This window comes from Martes martes (genome assembly GCF_963455335.1).
Source record: "Martes martes genome assembly, chromosome: 18".
NCBI classification, from domain to species: Eukaryota; Metazoa; Chordata; class Mammalia; order Carnivora; family Mustelidae; genus Martes; species Martes martes.
Window position 1 is genome coordinate 18530772 of NC_137906.1, and position 24960 is coordinate 18555731.

Below are 24960 nucleotides of genomic sequence, written 5' to 3' on the forward strand. Positions count from 1 at the left end.
CCAGGGAAGGCTGCCTGCAGGGCCTGGGGTCGGGGGCCGACCGAGATGTCGGCCCCTTCTCTCGGCCTCACCGTAGCCCCGCAGAAGGGCTGCGAAAGCGGCTCCTGCTGCGACGGTGAAGCGCCACATGGAGCAGGACAAACGGCCTAGTTCGGAGGGCGCGGGAGAACGTCTGACAGCAGCCTCGTTTCCCTCAGCTGCAGAGAGCCTTCGGACGACCCCAGCGGAGCAAGCGTTCGGAAATCCCCGGGCTGCACAGCCGGCTCGCGGAGAGAGCCGAACGGCTGCGCCGGCCTCCCACCAGCCTCTCTGGGGTGGCTCTGAGCAGGGAGCCCTGCCGGAAGCGGGCGGTGGAAGCGCAGAGCTCCTGCCAAGGGAGAGCGTCAGGACGAGGCAGTGGCCCAGCAAGCCCCACTCCGTCCCGTGAAGAGAGAAGCGCTTGTGGCCCCTAGGAGCACAGAGCAAGGGCCAGACCCTCAGCTCCTTCTGCGCGCGTCACGGAGCGGTCCCTGTCAGCTCCCCCTTCCCCTCAGTCCCAGAGCCTTCCCTCAGACGCAGTGGAGGACGCCCACGCTCTGCCGGCTCGGGCCTCCACCCCGGGGACGTGTGGGTGCCGCCCGCGCCTCCGGTCCGGCGGTGGGCTTCAGGGAGTCAGGCACTTTGGAAGCATGGGCCGGGCACGAGAGCGAGACAGCGGGGCCCTGAATTCACAGCAACACCGTGCTCCGGGGAGAACGACGTCCGGGGAAAGACGAGTGCGGAGAGAGAAGCACGCAGGAGAGTGGAAGCGTCCCGCTTCGGGAGGCCGGAGCGCCCGGGGCCGTGGGGCCGGGCTCTCCCGGGGCAGCGCTCCGAAGCGGAGGTGGGAAGCTGGTGGCTGCCTCGGCCTCTGTGGCATGGCCCGCGTTCCGGCCCCCTGGAGCTCCCTGGGAGAAACAAGAGAGGGGGGCATGCCAACAGCACCACCCCGCACTCGTCGCTCCACGGAGAAGCATGCCTTAGGAAAGCTGAGCCTGGAAAGCTCGAGTGAGCACCACAGCCTTCCCTCCGAGCGAGAAGCCTGGAGCCGAGCGGCCTTGGGCGTGCAGGCCTCTCTGGCCGAGAGCGAGAGAGTGGGCGCGGCGGGTGGAGGCGGAAGCCCAGGGAAGGCTGCCTGCAGGGCCTGGGGTCGGGGGCCGACCGAGATGTCGGCCCCTTCTCTCGGCCTCACCGTAGCCCCGCAGAAGGGCTGCGAAAGCGATTCCTGCTGCGACGGTGAAGCGCCACATGGAGCAGGACAAACGGCCTAGTTCGGAGGGCGCGGGAGAACGTCTGACAGCAGCCTCGTTTCCCTCAGCTGCAGAGAGCCTTCAGAAGACCCCAGCGGAGCAAGCGTTCGGAAAGCCCCGGGTTGCACAGCCGGCTCGCGCAGAGAGCCGAAAGGCTACGCCGGCCTTCTACCAGCCTCTCTGGGGTGGCTCTGAGCAGGGAGCCCTGCCGGAAGCGGGCGGTGGAAGCGCAGAGCTCCTGCCAAGGGAGAGCGTCAGGACGAGGCAGTGGCCCAGCAAGCCCCACTCCGTCCCGTGAAGAGAGAAGCGCTTGTGGCCCCTACGAGCACAGAGCAAGGGCCAGACCCTCAGCTCCTTCTGCGCGCGTCACGGAGCGGTCCCTGTCAGCTCCCCCTTCCCCTCAGTCCCAGAGCCTTCCCTCAGACGCAGTGGAGGACGCCCACGCTCTGCCGGCTCGGGCCTCCACCCCGGGGACGTGTGGGTGCCGCCTGCGCCTCCGGTCCGGCGGCGGGCTTCAGGGAGTCAGGCACTTTGGAAGCATGGGCCGGGCACGAGAGCGAGACAGCGGGGCCCTGAATTCACAGCAACACCGTGCTCCGGGGAGAACGACGTCCGGGGAAAGACGAGTGCGGAGAGAGAAGCACGCAGGAGAGTGGAAGCGTCCCGCTTCGGGAGGCCGGAGCGCCCGGGCCGTGGGGCCGGGCTCTCCCGGGGCAGCGCTCCGAAGCGGAGGTGGGAAGCTGGTGGCTGCCTCGGCCTCTGTGGCATGGCCCGCGTTCCGGCCCCCTGGAGCTCCCTGGGAGAAACAAGAGAGGGGGGCATGCCAACAGCACCACCCCGCACTCGTCGCTCCACGGAGAAGCATGCCTTCCGAAAGCTGAGCCTGGAAAGCTCGAGTGAGCACCACAGCCTTCCCTCCGAGCGAGAAGCCTGGAGCCGAGCGGCCTTGGGCGTGCAGACCTCTCTGGCCGAGAGCGAGAGAGTGGGCGCGGCGGGTGGAGGCGGAAGCCCAGGGAAGGCTGCCTGCAGGGCCTGGGGTCGGGGGCCGACCGAGATGTCGGCCCCTTCTCTCGGCCTCACCGTAGCCCCGCAGAAGGGCTGCGAAAGCGGCTCCTGCTGCGACGGTGAAGCGCCACATGGAGCAGGACAAACGGCCTAGTTCGGAGGGCGCGGGAGAACGTCTGACAGCAGCCTCGTTTCCCTCAGCTGCAGAGAGCCTTCGGAAGACCCCAGCGGAGCAAGCGTTCGGAAAGCCCCGGGTTGCACAGCCGGCTCGCGGAGAGAGCCGAAAGGCTACGCCGGCCTCCCACCAGCCTCTCTGGGGTGGCTCTGAGCAGGGAGCCCTGCCGGAAGCGGGCGGTGGAAGCGCAGAGCTCCTGCCAAGGGAGAGCGTCAGGACGAGGCAGTGGCCCAGCAAGCCCCACTCCGTCCCGTGAAGAGAGAAGCGCTTGTGGCCCCTAGGAGCACAGAGCAAGGGCCAGACCCTCAGCTCCTTCTGCGCGCGTCACGGAGCGGTCCCTGTCAGCTCCCCCTTCCCCTCAGTCCCAGAGCCTTCCCTCAGACGCAGTGGAGGACGCCCACGCTCTGCCGGCTCGGGCCTCCACCCCGGGGACGTGTGGGTGCCGCCCGCGCCTCCGGTCCGGCGGCGGGCTTCAGGGAGTCAGGCACTTTGGAAGCATGGGCCGGGCACGAGAGCGAGACAGCGGGGCCCTGAATTCACAGCAACACCGTGCTCCGGGGAGAACGACGTCCGGGGAAAGACGAGTGCAGAGAGAGAAGCACGCAGGAGAGTGGAAGCGTCCCGCTTCGGGAGGCCGGAGCGCCCGGGCCGTGGGGCCGGGCTCTCCCAGGGTAGCGCTCCGAAGCGGAGGTGGGAAGCTGTTGGCTGCCTCGGCCTCTGTGGCATGGCCCGCGTTCCGGTCCCCTGGAGCTCCCTGGGAGAAACAAGAGAGGGGGGCATGCCAACAGCACCACCCCGCACTCGTCGCTCCACGGAGAAGCATGCCTTAGGAAAGCTGAGCCTGGAAAGCTCGAGTGAGCACCACAGCCTTCCCTCCGAGCGAGAAGCCTGGAGCCGAGCGGCATTGGGCGTGCAGGCCTCTCTGGCCGAGAGCGAGAGAGTGGGCGCGGCGGGTGGAGGCGGAAGCCCAGGGAAGGCTGCCTGCAGGGCCTGGGGTCGGGGGCCGACCGAGATGTCGGCCCCTTCTCTCGGCCTCACCGTAGCCCCGCAGAAGGGCTGCGAAAGCGGCTCCTGCTGCGACGGTGAAGCGCCACATGGAGCAGGACAAACGGCCTAGTTCGGAGGGCGCGGGAGAACGTCTGACAGCAGCCTCGTTTCCCTCAGCTGCAGAGAGCCTTCGGAAGACCCCAGCGGAGCAAGCGTTCGGAAAGCCCCGGGTTGCACAGCCGGCTCGTGGAGAGAGCCGAAAGGCTACGCCGGCCTCCCACCAGCCTCTCTGGGGTGGCTCTGAGCAGGGAGCCCTGCCGGAAGCGGGCGGTGGAAGCGCAGAGCTCCTGCCAAGGGAGAGCGTCAGGAAGAGGCAGTGGCCCAGCAAGCCCCACTCCGTCCTGTGAAGAGAGAAGCGCTTGTGGCCCCTAGGAGCACAGAGCAAGGGCCAGACCCTCAGCTCCTTCTGCGCGCGTCACGGAGCGGTCCCTGTCAGCTCCCCCTTCCCCTCAGTCCCAGAGCCTTCCCTCAGACGCAGTGGAGGACGCCCACGCTCTGCCGGCTCGGGCCTCCACCCCGGGGACGTGTGGGTGCCGCCCGCGCCTCCGGTCCGGCGGCGGGCTTCAGGGAGTCAGGCACTTTGGAAGCATGGGCCGGGCACGAGAGCGAGACAGCGGGGCCCTGAATTCACAGCAACACCGTGCTCCGGGGAGAACGACGTCCGGGGAAAGACGAGTGCGGAGAGAGAAGCACGCAGGAGAGTGGAAGCGTCCCGCTTCGGGAGGCCAGAGCGCCCGGGCCGTGGGGCCGGGCTCTCCCGGGGCAGCGCTCCGAAGCGGAGGTGGGAAGCTGGTGGCTGCCTCGGCCTCTGTGGCATGGCCCGCGTTCCGGCCCCCTGGAGCTCCCTGGGAGAAACAAGAGAGGGGGGCATGCCAACAGCACCACCCCGCACTCGTCGCTCCACGGAGAAGCATGCCTTCCGAAAGCTGAGCCTGGAAAGCTCGAGTGAGCACCACAGCCTTCCCTCCGAGCGAGAAGCCTGGAGCCGAGCGGCCTTGGGCGTGCAGACCTCTCTGGCCGAGAGCGAGAGAGTGGGCGCGGCGGGTGGAGGCGGAAGCCCAGGGAAGGCTGCCTGCAGGGCCTGGGGTCGGTGGCCGACCGAGATGTCGGCCCCTTCTCTGGGCCTCACCGTAGCCCCGCAGAAGGGCTGCGAAAGCGGCTCCTGCTGCCACGGTGAAGCGCCACATGGAGCAGGCCAAACGGCCTAGTTCGTAGGGCGCGGGAGAACGTCTGACAGCAGCCTCGTTTCCCTCAGCTGCAGAGAGCCTTCGGACGACCCCAGCGGAGCAAGCGTTCGGAAAGCCCCGGGCTGCACAGCCGGCTCGCGGAGAGAGCCGAACGGCTGCGCCGGCCTCCCACCAGCCTCTCTGGGGTGGCTCTGAGCAGGGAGCCCTGCCCGAAGCGGGCGGTGGAAGCGCAGAGCTCCTGCCAAGGGAGAGCGTCAGGACGAGGCAGTGGCCCAGCAAGCCCCACTCCGTCCCGGGAAGAGAGAAGGGCTTGTGGCCCCTAGGAGCACAGAGCAAGGGCCAGACCCTCAGCTCCTTCTGCGCGCGTCACGGAGCGGTCCCTGTCAGCTCCCCCTTCCCCTCAGTCCCAGAGCCTTCCCTCAGACGCAGTGGAGGACGCCCACGCTCTGCCGGCTCGGGCCTCCACCCCGGGGACGTGTGGGTGCCGCCCGCGCCTCCGGTCCGGCGGCGGGCTTCAGGGAGTCAGGCACTTTGGAAGCATGGGCCGGGCACGAGAGCGAGACAGCGGGGCCCTGAATTCACAGCAACACCGTGCTCCGGGGAGAACGACGTCCGGGGAAAGACGAGTGCGGAGAGAGAAGCACGCAGGAGAGGGGAAGCGTCCCGCTTCGGGAGGCCGGAGCGCCCGGGCCGTGGGGCCGGGCTCTCCCGGGGCAGCGCTCCGAAGCGGAGGTGGGAAGCTGGTGGCTGTCTCGGCCTCTGTGGCATGGCCCGCGTTCCGGCCCCCTGGAGCTCCCTGGGAGAAACAAGAGAGGGGGGCATGCCAACAGCACCACCCCGCACTCGTCGCTCCACGGAGAAGCATGCCTTCGGAAAGCTGAGCCTGGTAAGCTCGAGTGAGCACCACAGCCTTCCCTCCGAGCGAGAAGCCTGGAGCCGAGCGGCCTTGGGCGTGCAGACCTCTCTGGCCGAGAGCGAGAGAGTGGGCGCGGCGGGTGGAGGCGGAAGCCCAGGGAAGGCTGCCTGCAGGGCCTGGGGTCGGTGGCCGACCGAGATTTTGGCCCCTTCTCTCGGCCTCACCGTAGCCCCGCAGAAGGGCTGCGAAAGCGGCTCCTGCTGCGACGGTGAAGCGCCGCATGGAGCAGGACAAACGACCTAGTTCGGAGGGCGCGGGAGAACGTCTGACAGCAGCCTCGTTTCCCTCAGCTGCAGAGAGCCTTCGGAAGACCCCAGCGGAGCAAGCGTTCGGAAAGCCCCGGGCTGCACAGCCGGCTCGCGGAGAGAGCCGAACGGCCGCGCCGGCCTTCCACCAGCCTCTCTGGGGTGGCTCTGAGCAGGGAGCCCTGCCCGAGACGGGCGGTGGAAGCGCAGAGCTCCTGCCAAGGGAGAGCGTCAGGACGAGGCAGTGGACCAGCAAGCCCCACTCCGTCCCGGGAAGAGAGAAGCGCTTGTGGCCCCTAGGAGCACAGAGCAAGGGCCAGACCCTCAGCTCCTTCTGCGCGCGTCACGGAGCGGTCCCTGTCAGCTCCCCCTTCCCCTCAGTCCCAGAGCCTTCCCTCAGACGCAGTGGAGGACGCCCACGCTCTGCCGGCTCGGGCCTCCACCCCGGGGACGTGTGGGTGCCGCCCGCGCCTCCGGTCCGGCGGCGGGCTTCAGGGAGTCAGGCACTTTGGAAGCATGGGCCGGGCACGAGAGCGAGACAGCGGGGCCCTGAATTCACAGCAACACCGTGCTCCGGGGAGAACGACGTCCGGGGAAAGACGAGTGCGGAGAGAGAAGCACGCAGGAGAGTGGAAGCGTCCCGCTTCGGGAGGCCGGAGCGCCCGGGCCGTGGGGCCGGGCTCTCCCGGGGCAGCGCTCCGAAGCGGAGGTGGGAAGCTGGTGGCTGCCTCGGCCTCTGTGGCATGGCCCGCGTTCCGGCCCCCTGGAGCTCCCTGGGAGAAACAAGAGAGGGGGGCATGCCAACAGCACCACCCCGCACTCGTCGCTCCACGGAGAAGCATGCCTTCGGAAAGCTGAGCCTGGAAAGCTCGAGTGAGCACCACAGCCTTCCCTCCGAGCGAGAAGCCTGGAGCCGAGCGGCCTTGGGCGTGCAGGCCTCTCTGGCCGAGAGCGAGAGAGTGGGCGCGGCGGGTGGAGGCGGAAGCCCAGGGAAGGCTGCCTGCAGGGCCTGGGGTCGGGGGCCGACCGAGATGTCGGCCCCTTCTCTCGGCCTCACCGTAGCCCCGCAGAAGGGCTGCGAAAGCGGCTCCTGCTGCCACGGTGAAGCGCCACATGGAGCAGGCCAAACGGCCTAGTTCGGAGGGCGCGGGAGAACGTCTGACAGCAGCCTCGTTTCCCTCAGCTGCAGAGAGCCTTCGGACGACCCCAGCGGAGCAAGCGTTCGGAAAGCCCCGGGCTGCACAGCCGGCTCGCAGAGAGAGCCGAACGGCTGCGCCGGCCTCCCACCAGCCTCTCTGGGGTGGCTCTGAGCAGGGAGCCCTGCCGGAAGCGGGCGGTGGAAGCGCAGAGCTCCTGCCAAGGAAGAGCGTCAGGACGAGGCAGTGGCCCAGCAAGCCCCACTCCGTCCCGTGAAGAGAGAAGCGCTTGTGGCCCCTAGGAGCACAGAGCAAGGGCCAGACCCTCAGCTCCTTCTGCGCGCGTCACGGAGCGGTCCCTGTCAGCTCCCCCTTCCCCTCAGTCCCAGAGCCTTCCCTCAGACGCAGTGGAGGACGCCCACGCTCTGCCGGCTCGGGCCTCCACCCCGGGGACGTGTGGGTGCCGCCCGCGCCTCCGGTCCGGCGGCGGGCTTCAGGGAGTCAGGCACTTTGGAAGCATGGCCCGGGCACGAGAGCGAGACAGCGGGGCCCTGAATTCACAGCAACACCGTGCTCCGGGGAGAACGACGTCCGGGGAAAGACGAGTGCGGAGAGAGAAGCACGCAGGAGAGTGGAAGCGTCCCGCTTCGGGAGGCCGGAGCGCCCGGGCCGTGGGGCCGGGCTCTCCCGGGGCAGCGCTCCGAAGCGGAGGTGGGAAGCTGGTGGCTGCCTCGGCCTCTGTGGCATGGCCCGCGTTCCGGCCCCCTGGAGCTCCCTGGGAGAAACAAGAGAGGGGGGCATGCCAACAGCACCACCCCGCACTCGTCGCTCCACGGAGAAGCATGCCTTCGGAAAGCTGAGCCTGGAAAGCTCGAGTGAGCACCACAGCCTTCCCTCCGAGCGAGAAGCCTGGAGCCGAGCGGCCTTGGGCGTGCAGGCCTCTCTGGCCGAGAGCGAGAGAGTGGGCGCGGCGGGTGGAGGCGGAAGCCCAGGGAAGGCTGCCTGCAGGGCCTGGGGTCGGGGGCCGACCGAGATGTCGGCCCCTTCTCTCGGCCTCACCGTAGCCCCGCAGAAGGGCTGCGAAAGCGGCTCCTGCTGCGACGGTGAAGCGCCACATGGAGCAGGACAAACGGCCTAGTTCGGAGGGCGCGGGAGAACGTCTGACAGCAGCCTCGTTTCCCTCAGCTGCCGAGAGCCTTCGTACGACCCAGCGGAGCAAGCGTTCGGAAAGCCCCGGGCTGCACAGCCGGCTCGCGGAGAGAGCCGAACGGCCGCGCCGGCCTCCCACCAGCCTCTCTGGGGTGGCTCTGAGCAGGGAGCCCTGCCCGAAGCGGGCGGTGGAAGCGCAGAGCTCCTGCCAAGGGAGAGCTTCAGGACGAGGCAGTGGCCCAGCAAGCCCCACTCCATCCCGTGAAGAGAGAAGCGCTTGTGGCCCCTAGGAGCACAGAGCAAGGGCCAGACCCTCAGCTCCTTCTGCGCGCGTCACGGAGCGGTCCCTGTCAGCTCCCCCTTCCTCTCAGTCCCAGAGCCTTCCCTCAGACGCAGTGGAGGACGCCCACGCTCTGCCGGCTCGGGCCTCCACCCCGGGGACGTGTGGGTGCCGCCCGCGCCTGCGGTCCGGCGGCGGGCTTCAGGGAGTCAGGCACTTTGGAAGCATGGGCCGGGCACGAGAGCGAGACAGCGGGGCCCTGAATTCACAGCAACACCGTGCTCCGGGGAGAACGACGTCCGGGGAAAGACGAGTGCGGAGAGAGAAGCACGCAGGAGAGTGGAAGCGTCCCGCTTCGGGAGGCCGGAGCGCCCGGGCCGTGGGGCCGGGCTCTCCCGGGGCAGCGCTCCGAAGCGGAGGTGGGAAGCTGGTGGCTGCCTCGGCCTCTGTGGCATGGCCCGCGTTCCGGCCCCCTGGAGCTCCCTGGGAGAAACAAGAGAGGGGGGCATGCCAACAGCACCACCCCGCACTCGTCGCTCCACGGAGAAGCATGCCTTCGGAAAGCTGAGCCTGGAAAGCTCGAGTGAGCACCACAGCCTTCCCTCCGAGCGAGAAGCCTGGAGCCGAGCGGCCTTGGGCGTGCAGGCCTCTCTGGCCGAGAGCGAGAGAGTGGGCGCGGCGGGTGGAGGCGGAAGCCCAGGGAAGGCTGCCTGCAGGGCCTGGGGTCGGGGGCCGACCGAGATGTCGGCCCCTTCTCTCGGCCTCACCGTAGCCCCGCAGAAGGGCTGCGAAAGCGGCTCCTGCTGCGACGGTGAAGCGCCACATGGAGCAGGACAAACGGCCTAGTTCGGAGGGCGCGGGAGAACGTCTGACAGCAGCCTCGTTTCCCTCAGCTGCCGAGAGCCTTCGGACGACCCAGCGGAGCAAGCGTTCGGAAAGCCCCGGGCTGCACAGCCGGCTCGCGGAGAGAGCCGAACGGCCGCGCCGGCCTCCCACCAGCCTCTCTGGGGTGGCTCTGAGCAGGAAGCCCTGCCCGAAGCGGTCGGTGGAAGCGCAGAGCTCCTATCAAGGGAGAGTGTCAGGAGGAGGCAGTGGCCCAGCAAGCCCCACTCCGTCCCGTGAAGAGAGAAGCGCTTGTGGCCCCTAGGAGCACAGAGCAAGGGCCAGACCCTCAGCTCCTTCTGCGCGCGTCACGGAGCGGTCCCTGTCAGCTCCCCCTTCCCCTCAGTCCCAGAGCCTTCCCTCAGACGCAGTGGAGGACGCCCACGCTCTGCCGGCTCGGGCCTCCACCCCGGGGACGTGTGGGTGCCGCCCGCGCCTCCGGTCCGGCGGCGGGCTTCAGGGAGTCAGGCACTTTGGAAGCATGGGCCGGGCACGAGAGCGAGACAGCGGGGCCCTGAATTCACAGCAACACCGTGCTCCGGGGAGAACGACGTCCGGGGAAAGACGAGTGCGGAGAGAGAAGCACGCAGGAGAGTGGAAGCGTCCCGCTTCGGGAGGCCGGAGCGCCCGGGCCGTGGTGCCGGGCTCTCCCGGGGCAGCGCTCCGAAGCGGAGGTGGGAAGCTGGTGGCTGCCTCGGCCTCTGTGGCATGGCCCGCGTTCCGGCCCCCTGGAGCTCCCTGGGAGAAACAAGAGAGGGGGGCATGCCAACAGCACCACCCCGCACTCGTCGCTCCACGGAGAAGCATGCCTTCGGAAAGCTGAGCCTGGAAAGCTCGGGTGAGCACCACAGCCTTCCCTCCGAGCGAGAAGCCTGGAGCCGAGCGGCCTTGGGCGTGCAGACCTCTCTGGCCGAGAGCGAGAGAGTGGGCGCGGCGGGTGGAGGCGGAAGCCCAGGGAAGGCTGCCTGCAGGGCCTGGGGTCGGTGGCCGACCGAGATGTCGGCCCCTTCTCTCGGCCTCACCGTAGCCCCGCAGAAGGGCTGCGAAAGCGGCTCCTGCTGCCACGGTGAAGCGCCACATGGAGCAGGCCAAACGGCCTAGTTCGGAGGGCGCGGGAGAACGTCTGACAGCAGCCTCGTTTCCCTCAGCTGCAGAGAGCCTTCGGACGACCCCAGCGGAGCAAGCGTTCGGAAAGCCCCGGGCTGCACAGCCGGCTCGCGGAGAGAGCCGAACGGCCGCGCCGGCCTTCCACCAGCCTCTCTGGGGTGGCTCTGAGCAGGGAGCCCTGCCCGAGACGGGCGGTGGAAGCGCAGAGCTCCTGCCAAGGGAGAGCGTCAGGACGAGGCAGTGGCCCAGCAAGCCCCACTCCGTCCTGTGAAGAGAGAAGCGCTTGTGGCCCCTAGGAGCTCAGAGCAAGGCCAGACCCTCAGCTCCTTCTGCGCGCGTCACGGAGCGGTCCCTGTCAGCTCCCCCTTCCCCTCAGTCCCAGAGCCTTCCCTCAGACGCAGTGGAGGACGCCCACGCTCTGCCGGCTCGGGCCTCCACCCCGGGGACGTGTGGGTGCCGCCCGCGCCTCCGGTCCGGCGGCGGGCTTCAGGGAGTCAGGCACTTTGGAAGCATGGGCCGGGCACGAGAGCGAGACAGCGGGGCCCTGAATTCACAGCAACACCGTGCTCCGGGGAGAACGACGTCCGGGGAAAGACGAGTGCGGAGAGAGAAGCACGCAGGAGAGTGGAAGCGTCCCGCTTCGGGAGGCCGGAGCGCCCGGGCCGTGGGGCCGGGCTCTCCCGGGGCAGCGCTCCGAAGCGGAGGTGGGAAGCTGGTGGCTGCCTCGGCCTCTGTGGCATGGCCCGCGTTCCGGCCCCCTGGAGCTCCCTGGGAGAAACAAGAGAGGGGGGCATGCCAACAGCACCACCCCGCACTCGTCGCTCCACGGAGAAGCATGCCTTCGGAAAGCTGAGCCTGGAAAGCTCGAGTGAGCACCACAGCCTTCCCTCCGAGCGAGAAGCCTGGAGCCGAGCGGCCTTGGGCGTGCAGGCCTCTCTGGCCGAGAGCGAGAGAGTGGGCGCGGCGGGTGGAGGCGGAAGCCCAGGGAAGGCTGCCTGCAGGGCCTGGGGTCGGGGGCCGACCGAGATGTCGGCCCCTTCTCTCGGCCTCACCGTAGCCCCGCAGAAGGGCTGCGAAAGCGGCTCCTGCTGCGACGGTGAAGCGCCACATGGAGCAGGACAAACGGCCTAGTTCGGAGGGCGCGGGAGAACGTCTGACAGCAGCCTCGTTTCCCTCAGCTGCCGAGAGCCTTCGGACGACCCAGCGGAGCAAGCGTTCGGAAAGCCCCGGGCTGCACAGCCGGCTCGCGGAGAGAGCCGAACGGCCGCGCCGGCCTCCCACCAGCCTCTCTGGGGTGGCTCTGAGCAGGAAGCCCTGCCCGAAGCGGTCGGTGGAAGCGCAGAGCTCCTATCAAGGGAGAGCGTCAGGAGGAGGCAGTGGCCCAGCAAGCCCCACTCCGTCCCGTGAAGAGAGAAGCGCTTGTGGCCCCTAGGAGCACAGAGCAAGGGCCAGACCCTCAGCTCCTTCTGCGCGCGTCACGGAGCGGTCCCTGTCAGCTCCCCCTTCCCCTCAGTCCCAGAGCCTTCCCTCAGACGCAGTGGAGGACGCCCACGCTCTGCCGGCTCGGGCCTCCACCCCGGGGACGTGTGGGTGCCGCCCGCGCCTCCGGTCCGGCGGCGGGCTTCAGGGAGTCAGGCACTTTGGAAGCATGGGCCGGGCACGAGAGCGAGACAGCGGGGCCCTGAATTCACAGCAACACCGTGCTCCGGGGAGAACGACGTCCGGGGAAAGACGAGTGCGGAGAGAGAAGCACGCAGGAGAGTGGAAGCGTCCCGCTTCGGGAGGCCGGAGCGCCCGGGCCGTGGTGCCGGGCTCTCCCGGGGCAGCGCTCCGAAGCGGAGGTGGGAAGCTGGTGGCTGCCTCGGCCTCTGTGGCATGGCCCGCGTTCCGGCCCCCTGGAGCTCCCTGGGAGAAACAAGAGAGGGGGGCATGCCAACAGCACCACCCCGCACTCGTCGCTCCACGGAGAAGCATGCCTTCGGAAAGCTGAGCCTGGAAAGCTCGGGTGAGCACCACAGCCTTCCCTCCGAGCGAGAAGCCTGGAGCCGAGCGGCCTTGGGCGTGCAGACCTCTCTGGCCGAGAGCGAGAGAGTGGGCGCGGCGGGTGGAGGCGGAAGCCCAGGGAAGGCTGCCTGCAGGGCCTGGGGTCGGTGGCCGACCGAGATGTCGGCCCCTTCTCTCGGCCTCACCGTAGCCCCGCAGAAGGGCTGCGAAAGCGGCTCCTGCTGCCACGGTGAAGCGCCACATGGAGCAGGCCAAACGGCCTAGTTCGGAGGGCGCGGGAGAACGTCTGACAGCAGCCTCGTTTCCCTCAGCTGCAGAGAGCCTTCGGACGACCCCAGCGGAGCAAGCGTTCGGAAAGCCCCGGGCTGCACAGCCGGCTCGCGGAGAGAGCCGAACGGCCGCGCCGGCCTTCCACCAGCCTCTCTGGGGTGGCTCTGAGCAGGGAGCCCTGCCCGAGACGGGCGGTGGAAGCGCAGAGCTCCTGCCAAGGGAGAGCGTCAGGACGAGGCAGTGGCCCAGCAAGCCCCACTCCGTCCTGTGAAGAGAGAAGCGCTTGTGGCCCCTAGGAGCTCAGAGCAAGGCCAGACCCTCAGCTCCTTCTGCGCGCGTCACGGAGCGGTCCCTGTCAGCTCCCCCTTCCCCTCAGTCCCAGAGCCTTCCCTCAGACGCAGTGGAGGACGCCCACGCTCTGCCGGCTCGGGCCTCCACCCCGGGGACGTGTGGGTGCCGCCCGCGCCTCCGGTCCGGCGGCGGGCTTCAGGGAGTCAGGCACTTTGGAAGCATGGGCCGGGCACGAGAGCGAGACAGCGGGGCCCTGAATTCACAGCAACACCGTGCTCCGGGGAGAACGACGTCCGGGGAAAGACGAGTGCGGAGAGAGAAGCACGCAGGAGAGTGGAAGCGTCCCGCTTCGGGAGGCCGGAGCGCCCGGGCCGTGGGGCCGGGCTCTCCCGGGGCAGCGCTCCGAAGCGGAGGTGGGAAGCTGGTGGCTGCCTCGGCCTCTGTGGCATGGCCCGCGTTCCGGCCCCCTGGAGCTCCCTGGGAGAAACAAGAGAGGGGGGCATGCCAACAGCACCACCCCGCACTCGTCGCTCCACGGAGAAGCATGCCTTCGGAAAGCTGAGCCTGGAAAGCTCGAGTGAGCACCACAGCCTTCCCTCCGAGCGAGAAGCCTGGAGCCGAGCGGCCTTGGGCGTGCAGGCCTCTCTGGCCGAGAGCGAGAGAGTGGGCGCGGCGGGTGGGGGCGGAAGCCCAGGGAAGGCTGCCTGCAGGGCCTGGGGTCGGGGGCCGACCGAGATGTCGGCCCCTTCTCTCGGCCTCACCGTAGCCCCGCAGAAGGGCTGCGAAAGCGGCTACTGCTGCGACGGTAAAGCGCCGCATGGAGCAGGACAAACGGCCTAGTTCGTAGGGTGCGGGAGAACGTCTGACAGCAGCCTCGTTTCCCTCAGCTGCAGAGAGCCTTCGGACGACCCCAGTGGAGCAAGCGTTCGGAAAGCCCCGGGCTGCACAGCCGGCTCGCGGAGAGAGCCGAACGGCCGCGCCGGCCTTCCACCAGCCTCTCTGGGGTGGCTCTGAGCAGGGAGCCCTGCCCGAGACGGGCGGTGGAAGCGCAGAGCTCCTGCCAAGGGAGAGCGTCAGGACGAGGCAGTGGCCCAGCAAGCCCCACTCCGTCCTGTGAAGAGAGAAGCGCTTGTGGCCCCTAGGAGCTCAGAGCAAGGCCAGACCCTCAGCTCCTTCTGCGCGCGTCACGGAGCGGTCCCTGTCAGCTCCCCCTTCCCCTCAGTCCCAGAGCCTTCCCTCAGACGCAGTGGAGGACGCCCACGCTCTGCCGGCTCGGGCCTCCACCCCGGGGACGTGTGGGTGCCGCCCGCGCCTCCGGTCCGGCGGCGGGCTTCAGGGAGTCAGGCACTTTGGAAGCATGGGCCGGGCACGAGAGCGAGACAGCGGGGCCCTGAATTCACAGCAACACCGTGCTCCGGGGAGAACGACGTCCGGGGAAAGACGAGTGCGGAGAGAGAAGCACGCAGGAGAGTGGAAGCGTCCCGCTTCGGGAGGCCGGAGCGCCCGGGCCGTGGTGCCGGGCTCTCCCGGGGCAGCGCTCCGAAGCGGAGGTGGGAAGCTGGTGGCTGCCTCGGCCTCTGTGGCATGGCCCGCGTTCCGGCCCCCTGGAGCTCCCTGGGAGAAACAAGAGAGGGGGGCATGCCAACAGCACCACCCCGCACTCGTCGCTCCACGGAGAAGCATGCCTTCGGAAAGCTGAGCCTGGAAAGCTCGAGTGAGCACCACAGCCTTCCCTCCGAGCGAGAAGCCTGGAGCCGAGCGGCCTTGGGCGTGCAGACCTCTCTGGCCGAGAGCGAGAGAGTGGGCGCGGCGGGTGGAGGCGGAAGCCCAGGGAAGGCTGCCTGCAGGGCCTGGGGTCGGTGGCCGACCGAGATGTCGGCCCCTTCTCTCGGCCTCACCGTAGCCCCGCAGAAGGGCTGCGAAAGCGGCTCCTGCTGCCACGGTGAAGCGCCACATGGAGCAGGCCAAACGGCCTAGTTCGGAGGGCGCGGGAGAACGTCTGACAGCAGCCTCGTTTCCCTCAGCTGCAGAGAGCCTTCGGACGACCCCAGCGGAGCAAGCGTTCGGAAAGCCCCGGGCTGCACAGCCGGCTCGCGGAGAGAGCCGAACGGCCGCGCCGGCCTTCCACCAGCCTCTCTGGGGTGGCTCTGAGCAGGGAGCCCTGCCCGAGACGGGCGGTGGAAGCGCAGAGCTCCTGCCAAGGGAGAGCGTCAGGACGAGGCAGTGGCCCAGCAAGCCCCACTCCGTCCTGTGAAGAGAGAAGCGCTTGTGGCCCCTAGGAGCTCAGAGCAAGGCCAGACCCTCAGCTCCTTCTGCGCGCGTCACGGAGCGGTCCCTGTCAGCTCCCCCTTCCCCTCAGTCCCAGAGCCTTCCCTCAGACGCAATGGAGGACGCCCACGCTCTGCCGGCTCGGGCCTCCACCCCGGGGACGTGTGGGTGCCGCCCGCGCCTCCGGTCCGGCGGCGGGCTTCAGGGAGTCAGGCACTTTGGAAGCATGGGCCGGGCACGAGAGCGAGACAGCGGGGCCCTGAATTCACAGCAACACCGTGCTCCGGGGAGAACGACGTCCGGGGAAAGACGAGTGCGGAGAGAGAAGCACGCAGGAGAGTGGAAGCGTCCCGCTTCGGGAGGCCGGAGCGCCCGGGCCGTGGGGCCGGGCTCTCCCGGGGCAGCGCTCCGAAGCGGAGGTGGGAAGCTGGTGGCTGCCTCGGCCTCTGTGGCATGGCCCGCGTTCCGGCCCCCTGGAGCTCCCTGGGAGAAACAAGAGAGGGGGGCATGCCAACAGCACCACCCCGCACTCGTCGCTCCACGGAGAAGCATGCCTTCGGAAAGCTGAGCCTGGAAAGCTCGAGTGAGCACCACAGCCTTCCCTCCGAGCGAGAAGCCTGGAGCCGAGCGGCCTTGGGCGTGCAGGCCTCTCTGGCCGAGAGCGAGAGAGTGGGCGCGGCGGGTGGGGGCGGAAGCCCAGGGAAGGCTGCCTGCAGGGCCTGGGGTCGGGGGCCGACCGAGATGTCGGCCCCTTCTCTCGGCCTCACCGTAGCCCCGCAGAAGGGCTGCGAAAGCGGCTACTGCTGCGACGGTAAAGCGCCGCATGGAGCAGGACAAACGGCCTAGTTCGTAGGGCGCGGGAGAACGTCTGACAGCAGCCTCGTTTCCCTCAGCTGCAGAGAGCCTTCGGACGACCCCAGTGGAGCAAGCGTTCGGAAAGCCCCGGGCTGCACAGCCGGCTCGCGGAGAGAGCCGAACGGTCGCGCCGGCCTTCCACCAGCCTCTCTGGGGTGGCTCTGAGCAGGGAGCCCTGCCCGAGACGGGCGGTGGAAGCGCAGAGCTCCTGCCAAGGGAGAGCGTCAGGACGAGGCAGTGGCCCAGCAAGCCCCACTCCGTCCTGTGAAGAGAGAAGCGCTTGTGGCCCCTAGGAGCTCAGAGCAAGGCCAGACCCTCAGCTCCTTCTGCGCGCGTCACGGAGCGGTCCCTGTCAGCTCCCCCTTCCCCTCAGTCCCAGAGCCTTCCCTCAGACGCAGTGGAGGACGCCCACGCTCTGCCGGCTCGGGCCTCCACCCCGGGGACGTGTGGGTGCCGCCCGCGCCTCCGGTCCGGCGGCGGGCTTCAGGGAGTCAGGCACTTTGGAAGCATGGGCCGGGCACGAGAGCGAGACAGCGGGGCCCTGAATTCACAGCAACACCGTGCTCCGGGGAGAACGACGTCCGGGGAAAGACGAGTGCGGAGAGAGAAGCACGCAGGAGAGTGGAAGCGTCCCGCTTCGGGAGGCCGGAGCGCCCGGGCCGTGGGGCCGGGCTCTCCCGGGGCAGCGCTCCGAAGCGGAGGTGGGAAGCTGGTGGCTGCCTCGGCCTCTGTGGCATGGCCCGCGTTCCGGCCTCCTGGAGCTCCCTGGGAGAAACAAGAGAGGGGGGCATGCCAACAGCACCACCCCGCACTCGTCGCTCCACGGAGAAGCATGCCTTCGGAAAGCTGAGCCTGGAAAGCTCGAGTGAGCACCACAGCCTTCCCTCCGAGCGAGAAGCCTGGAGCCGAGCGGCCTTGGGCGTGCAGGCCTCTCTGGCCGAGAGCGAGAGAGTGGGCGCGGCGGGTGGAGGCGGAAGCCCAGGGAAGGCTGCCTGCAGGGCCTGGGGTCGGGGGCCGACCGAGATGTCGGCCCCTTCTCTCGGCCTCACCGTAGCCCCGCAGAAGGGCTGCGAAAGCGGCTCCTGCTGCGACGGTGAAGCGCCACATGGAGCAGGACAAACGGCCTAGTTCGGAGGGCGCGGGAGAACGTCTGACAGCAGCCTCGTTTCCCTCAGCTGCCGAGAGCCTTCGGACGACCCAGCGGAGCAAGCGTTCGGAAAGCCCCGGGCTGCACAGCCGGCTCGCGGAGAGAGCCGAACGGCCGCGCCGGCCTCCCACCAGCCTCTCTGGGGTGGCTCTGAGCAGGAAGCCCTGCCCGAAGCGGTCGGTGGAAGCGCAGAGCTCCTATCAAGGGAGAGTGTCAGGAGGAGGCAGTGGCCCAGCAAGCCCCACTCCGTCCCATGAAGAGAGAAGCGCTTGTGGCCCCTAGGAGCACAGAGCAAGGGCCAGACCCTCAGCTCCTTCTGCGCGCGTCACGGAGCGGTCCCTGTCAGCTCCCCCTTCCCCTCAGTCCCAGAGCCTTCCCTCAGACGCAGTGGAGGACGCCCACGCTCTGCCGGCTCGGGCCTCCACCCCGGGGACGTGTGGGTGCCGCCCGCGCCTCCGGTCCGGCGGCGGGCTTCAGGGAGTCAGGCACTTTGGAAGCATGGGCCGGGCACGAGAGCGAGACAGCGGGGCCCTGAATTCACAGCAACACCGTGCTCCGGGGAGAACGACGTCCGGGGAAAGACGAGTGCGGAGAGAGAAGCACGCAGGAGAGTGGAAGCGTCCCGCTTCGGGAGGCCGGAGCGCCCGGGCCGTGGGGCCGGGCTCTCCCGGGGCAGCGCTCCGAAGCGGAGGTGGGAAGCTGGTGGCTGCCTCGGCCTCTGTGGCATGGCCCGCGTTCCGGCCCCCTGGAGCTCCCTGGGAGAAACAAGAGAGGGGGGCATGCCAACAGCACCACCCCGCACTCGTCGCTCCACGGAGAAGCATGCCTTCGGAAAGCTGAGCCTGGAAAGCTCGAGTGAGCACCACAGCCTTCCCTCCGAGCGAGAAGCCTGGAGCCGAGCGGCCTTGGGCGTGCAGACCTCTCTGGCCGAGAGCGAGAGAGTGGGCGCGGCGGGTGGAGGCGGAAGCCCAGGGAAGGCTGCCTGCAGGGCCTGGGGTCGGTGGCCGACCGAGATGTCGGCCCCTTCTCTCGGCCTCACCGTAGCCCCGCAGAAGGGCTGCGAAAGCGGCTCCTGCTGCCACGGTAAAGCGCCGCATGGAGCAGGACAAACGGCCTAGTTCGTAGGGCGCGGGAGAACGTCTGACAGCAGCCTCGTTTCCCTCAGCTGCAGAGAGCCTTCGGACGACCCCAGTGGAGCAAGCGTTCGGAAAGCCCCGGGCTGCACAGCCGGCTCGCGGAGAGAGCCGAACGGCCGCGCCGGCCTTCCACCAGCCTCTCTGGGGTGGCTCTGAGCAGGGAGCCCTGCCCGAGACGGGCGGTGGAAGCGCAGAGCTCCTGCCAAGGGAGAGCGTCAGGACGAGGCAGTGGCCCAGCAAGCCCCACTCCGTCCTGTGAAGAGAGAAGCGCTTGTGGCCCCTAGGAGCTCAGAGCAAGGCCAGACCCTCAGCTCCTTCTGCGCGCGTCACGGAGCGGTCCCTGTCAGCTCCCCCTTCCCCTCAGTCCCAGAGCCTTCCCTCAGACGCAGTGGAGGACGCCCACGCTCTGCCGGCTCGGGCCTCCACCCCGGGGACGTGTGGGTGCCGCCCGCGCCTCCGGTCCGGCGGCGGGCTTCAGGGAGTCAGGCACTTTGGAAGCATGGGCCGGGCACGAGAGCGAGACAGCGGGGCCCTGAATTCACAGCAACACCGTGCTCCGGGGAGAACGACGTCCGGGGAAAGACGAGTGCGGAGAGAGAAGCACGCAGGAGAGTGGAAGCGTCCCGCTTCGGGAGGCCGGAGCGCCCGGGCCGTGGGGCCGGGCTCTCCCGGGGCAGCGCTCCGAAGCGGAGGTGGGAAGCTGGTGGCTGCCTCGGCCTCTGTGGCATGGCCCGCGTTCCGGCCCCCTGGAGCTCCCTGGGAGAAACAAGAGAGGGGGGCATGCCAACAGCACCACCCCGCACTCGTCGCTCCACGGAGAAGCATGCCTTCGGAAAGCTGAGCCTGGAAAGCTCGAGTGAGCACCACAGCCTTCCCTCCGAGCGAGAAGCCTGGAGCCGAGCGGCCTTGGGCGTGCAGGCCTCTCTGGCCGAGAGCGAGAGAGTGGGCGCGGCGGGTGGGGGCGGAAGCCCAGGGAAGGCTGCCTGCAGGGCCTGGGGTCGGGGGCCGACCGAGATGTCGGCCCCTTCTCTCGGCCTCACCGTAGCCCCGCAGAAGGGCTGCGAAAGCGGCTACTGCTGCGACGGTAAAGCGCCGCATGGAGCAGGACAAACGGCCTAGTTCGTAGGGCGCGGGAGAACGTCTGACAGCAGCCTCGTTTCCCTCAGCTGCAGAGAGCCTTCGGACGACCCCAGTGGAGCAAGCGTTCGGAAAGCCCCGGGCTGCACAGCCGGCTCGCGGAGAGAGCCGAACGGCCGCGCCGGCCTTCCACCAGCCTCTCTGGGGTGGCTCTGAACAGGGAGCCCTGCCCGAGACGGGCGGTGGAAGCGCAGAGCTCCTGCCAAGGGAGAGCGTCAGGACGAGGCAGTGGCCCAGCAAGCCCCACTCCGTCCTGTGAAGAGAGAAGCGCTTGTGGCCCCTAGGAGCTCAGAGCAAGGCCAGACCCTCAGCTCCTTCTGCGCGCGTCACGGAGCGGTCCCTGTCAGCTCCCCCTTCCCCTCAGTCCCAGAGCCTTCCCTCAGACGCAGTGGAGGACGCCCACGCTCTGCCGGCTCGGGCCTCCACCCCGGGGACGTGTGGGTGCCGCCCGCGCCTCCGGTCCGGCGGCGGGCTTCAGGGAGTCAGGCACTTTGGAAGCATGGGCCGGGCACGAGAGCGAGACAGCGGGGCCCTGAATTCACAGCAACACCGTGCTCCGGGGAGAACGACGTCCGGGGAAAGACGAGTGCGGAGAGAGAAGCACGCAGGAGAGTGGAAGCGTCCCGCTTCGTGAGGCCGGAGCGCCCGGGCCGTGGGGCCGGGCTCTCCCGGGGCAGCGCTCCGAAGCGGAGGTGGGAAGCTGGTGGCTGTCTCGGCCTCTGTGGCATGGCCCGCGTTCCGGCCCCCTGGAGCTCCCTGGGAGAAACAAGAGAGGGGGGCATGCCAACAGCACCACCCCGCACTCGTCGCTCCACGGAGAAGCATGCCTTCGGAAAGCTGAGCCTGGTAAGCTCGAGTGAGCACCACAGCCTTCCCTCCGAGCGAGAAGCCTGGAGCCGAGCGGCCTTGGGCGTGCAGACCTCTCTGGCCGAGAGCGAGAGAGTGGGCGCGGCGGGTGGAGGCGGAAGCCCAGGGAAGGCTGCCTGCAGGGCCTGGGGTCGGTGGCCGACCGAGATGTCGGCCCCTTCTCTCGGCCTCACCGTAGCCCCGCAGAAGGGCTGCGAAAGCGGCTCCTGCTGCGACGGTGAAGCGCCGCATGGAGCAGGACAAACGGCCTAGTTCGGAGGGCGCGGGAGAACGTCTGACAGCAGCCTCGTTTCCCTCAGCTGCAGAGAGCCTTCGGAAGACCCCAGCGGAGCAAGCGTTCGGAAAGCCCCGGGCTGCACAGCCGGCTCGCGGAGAGAGCCGAACGGCCGCGCCGGCCTTCCACCAGCCTCTCTGGGGTGGCTCTGAGCAGGGAGCCCTGCCCGAGACGGGCGGTGGAAGCGCAGAGCTCCTGCCAAGGGAGAGCGTCAGGACGAGGCAGTGGCCCAGCAAGCCCCACTCCGTCCCGTGAAGAGAGAAGCGCTTGTGGCCCCTAGGAGCACAGAGCAAGGGCCAGACCCTCAGCTCCTTCTGCGCGCGTCACGGAGCGGTCCCTGTCAGCTCCCCCTTCCCCTCAGTCCCAGAGCCTTCCCTCAGACGCAGTGGAGGACGCCCACGCTCTGCCGGCTCGGGCCTCCACCCCGGGGACGTGTGGGTGCCGCCCGCGCCTCCGGTCCGGCGGCGGGCTTCAGGGAGTCAGGCACTTTGGAAGCATGGGCCGGGCACGAGAGCGAGACAGCGGGGCCCTGAATTCACAGCAACACCGTGCTCCGGGGAGAACGACGTCCGGGGAAAGACGAGTGCGGAGAGAGAAGCACGCAGGAGAGTGGAAGCGTCCCGCTTCGGGAGGCCGGAGCGCCCGGGCCGTGGGGCCGGGCTCTCCCGGGGCAGCGCTCCGAAGCGGAGGTGGGAAGCTGGTGGCTGCCTCGGCCTCTGTGGCATGGCCCGCGTTCCGGCCCCCTGGAGCTCCCTGGGAGAAACAAGAGAGGGGGGCATGCCAACAGCACCACCCCGCACTCGTCGCTCCACGGAGAAGCATGCCTTCGGAAAGCTGAGCCTGGAAAGCTCGAGTGAGCACCACAGCCTTCCCTCCGAGCGAGAAGCCTGGAGCCGAGCGGCCTTGGGCGTGCAGGCCTCTCTGGCCGAGAGCGAGAGAGTGGGCGCGGCGGGTGGGGGCGGAAGCCCAGGGAAGGCTGCCTGCAGGGCCTGGGGTCGGGGGCCGACCGAGATGTCGGCCCCTTCTCTCGGCCTCACCGTAGCCCCGCAGAAGGGCTGCGAAAGCGGCTACTGCTGCGACGGTAAAGCGCCGCATGGAGCAGGACAAACGGCCTAGTTCGTAGGGCGCGGGAGAACGTCTGACAGCAGCCTCGTTTCCCTCAGCTGCAGAGAGCCTTCGGACGACCCCAGTGGAGCAAGCGTTCGGAAAGCCCCGGGCTGCACAGCCGGCTCGCGGAGAGAGCCGAACGGTCGCGCCGGCCTTCCACCAGCCTCTCTGGGGTGGCTCTGAGCAGGGAGCCCTGCCCGAGACGGGCGGTGGAAGCGCAGAGCTCCTGCCAAGGGAGAGCGTCAGGACGAGGCAGTGGCCCAGCAAGCCCCACTCCGTCCTGTGAAGAGAGAAGCGCTTGTGGCCCCTAGGAGCTCAGAGCAAGGCCAGACCCTCAGCTCCTTCTGCGCGCGTCACGGAGCGGTCCCTGTCAGCTCCCCCTTCCCCTCAGTCCCAGAGCCTTCCCTCAGACGCAGTGGAGGACGCCCACGCTCTGCCGGCTCGGGCCTCCACCCCGGGGACGTGTGGGTGCCGCCCGCGCCTCCGGTCCGGCGGCGGGCTTCAGGGAGTCAGGCACTTTGGAAGCATGGGCCGGGCACGAGAGCGAGACAGCGGGGCCCTGAATTCACAGCAACACCGTGCTCCGGGGAGAACGACGTCCGGGGAAAGACGAGTGCGGAGAGAGAAGCACGCAGGAGAGTGGAAGCGTCCCGCTTCGGGAGGCCGGAGCGCCCGGGCCGTGGGGCCGGGCTCTCCCGGGGCAGCGCTCCGAAGCGGAGGTGGGAAGCTGGTGGCTGCCTCGGCCTCTGTGGCATGGCCCGCGTTCCGGCCTCCTGGAGCTCCCTGGGAGAAACAAGAGAGGGGGGCATGCCAACAGCACCACCCCGCACTCGTCGCTCCACGGAGAAGCATGCCTTCGGAAAGCTGAGCCTGGAAAGCTCGAGTGAGCACCACAGCCTTCCCTCCGAGCGAGAAGCCTGGAGCCGAGCGGCCTTGGGCGTGCAGGCCTCTCTGGCCGAGAGCGAGAGAGTGGGCGCGGCGGGTGGAGGCGGAAGCCCAGGGAAGGCTGCCTGCAGGGCCTGGGGTCGGGGGCCGACCGAGATGTCGGCCCCTTCTCTCGGCCTCACCGTAGCCCCGCAGAAGGGCTGCGAAAGCGGCTCCTGCTGCGACGGTGAAGCGCCACATGGAGCAGGACAAACGGCCTAGTTCGGAGGGCGCGGGAGAACGTCTGACAGCAGCCTCGTTTCCCTCAGCTGCCGAGAGCCTTCGGACGACCCAGCGGAGCAAGCGTTCGGAAAGCCCCGGGCTGCACAGCCGGCTCGCGGAGAGAGCCGAACGGCCGCGCCGGCCTCCCACCAGCCTCTCTGGGGTGGCTCTGAGCAGGAAGCCCTGCCCGAAGCGGTCGGTGGAAGCGCAGAGCTCCTATCAAGGGAGAGTGTCAGGAGGAGGCAGTGGCCCAGCAAGCCCCACTCCGTCCCATGAAGAGAGAAGCGCTTGTGGCCCCTAGGAGCACAGAGCAAGGGCCAGACCCTCAGCTCCTTCTGCGCGCGTCACGGAGCGGTCCCTGTCAGCTCCCCCTTCCCCTCAGTCCCAGAGCCTTCCCTCAGACGCAGTGGAGGACGCCCACGCTCTGCCGGCTCGGGCCTCCACCCCGGGGACGTGTGGGTGCCGCCCGCGCCTCCGGTCCGGCGGCGGGCTTCAGGGAGTCAGGCACTTTGGAAGCATGGGCCGGGCACGAGAGCGAGACAGCGGGGCCCTGAATTCACAGCAACACCGTGCTCCGGGGAGAACGACGTCCGGGGAAAGACGAGTGCGGAGAGAGAAGCACGCAGGAGAGTGGAAGCGTCCCGCTTCGGGAGGCCGGAGCGCCCGGGCCGTGGGGCCGGGCTCTCCCGGGGCAGCGCTCCGAAGCGGAGGTGGGAAGCTGGTGGCTGCCTCGGCCTCTGTGGCATGGCCCGCGTTCCGGCCCCCTGGAGCTCCCTGGGAGAAACAAGAGAGGGGGGCATGCCAACAGCACCACCCCGCACTCGTCGCTCCACGGAGAAGCATGCCTTCGGAAAGCTGAGCCTGGAAAGCTCGAGTGAGCACCACAGCCTTCCCTCCGAGCGAGAAGCCTGGAGCCGAGCGGCCTTGGGCGTGCAGACCTCTCTGGCCGAGAGCGAGAGAGTGGGCGCGGCGGGTGGAGGCGGAAGCCCAGGGAAGGCTGCCTGCAGGGCCTGGGGTCGGTGGCCGACCGAGATGTCGGCCCCTTCTCTCGGCCTCACCGTAGCCCCGCAGAAGGGCTGCGAAAGCGGCTCCTGCTGCCACGGTAAAGCGCCGCATGGAGCAGGACAAACGGCCTAGTTCGTAGGGCGCGGGAGAACGTCTGACAGCAGCCTCGTTTCCCTCAGCTGCAGAGAGCCTTCGGACGACCCCAGTGGAGCAAGCGTTCGGAAAGCCCCGGGCTGCACAGCCGGCTCGCGGAGAGAGCCGAACGGCCGCGCCGGCCTTCCACCAGCCTCTCTGGGGTGGCTCTGAGCAGGGAGCCCTGCCCGAGACGGGCGGTGGAAGCGCAGAGCTCCTGCCAAGGGAGAGCGTCAGGACGAGGCAGTGGCCCAGCAAGCCCCACTCCGTCCTGTGAAGAGAGAAGCGCTTGTGGCCCCTAGGAGCTCAGAGCAAGGCCAGACCCTCAGCTCCTTCTGCGCGCGTCACGGAGCGGTCCCTGTCAGCTCCCCCTTCCCCTCAGTCCCAGAGCCTTCCCTCAGACGCAGTGGAGGACGCCCACGCTCTGCCGGCTCGGGCCTCCACCCCGGGGACGTGTGGGTGCCGCCCGCGCCTCCGGTCCGGCGGCGGGCTTCAGGGAGTCAGGCACTTTGGAAGCATGGGCCGGGCACGAGAGCGAGACAGCGGGGCCCTGAATTCACAGCAACACCGTGCTCCGGGGAGAACGACGTCCGGGGAAAGACGAGTGCGGAGAGAGAAGCACGCAGGAGAGTGGAAGCGTCCCGCTTCGGGAGGCCGGAGCGCCCGGGCCGTGGGGCCGGGCTCTCCCGGGGCAGCGCTCCGAAGCGGAGGTGGGAAGCTGGTGGCTGCCTCGGCCTCTGTGGCATGGCCCGCGTTCCGGCCCCCTGGAGCTCCCTGGGAGAAACAAGAGAGGGGGGCATGCCAACAGCACCACCCCGCACTCGTCGCTCCACGGAGAAGCATGCCTTCGGAAAGCTGAGCCTGGAAAGCTCGAGTGAGCACCACAGCCTTCCCTCCGAGCGAGAAGCCTGGAGCCGAGCGGCC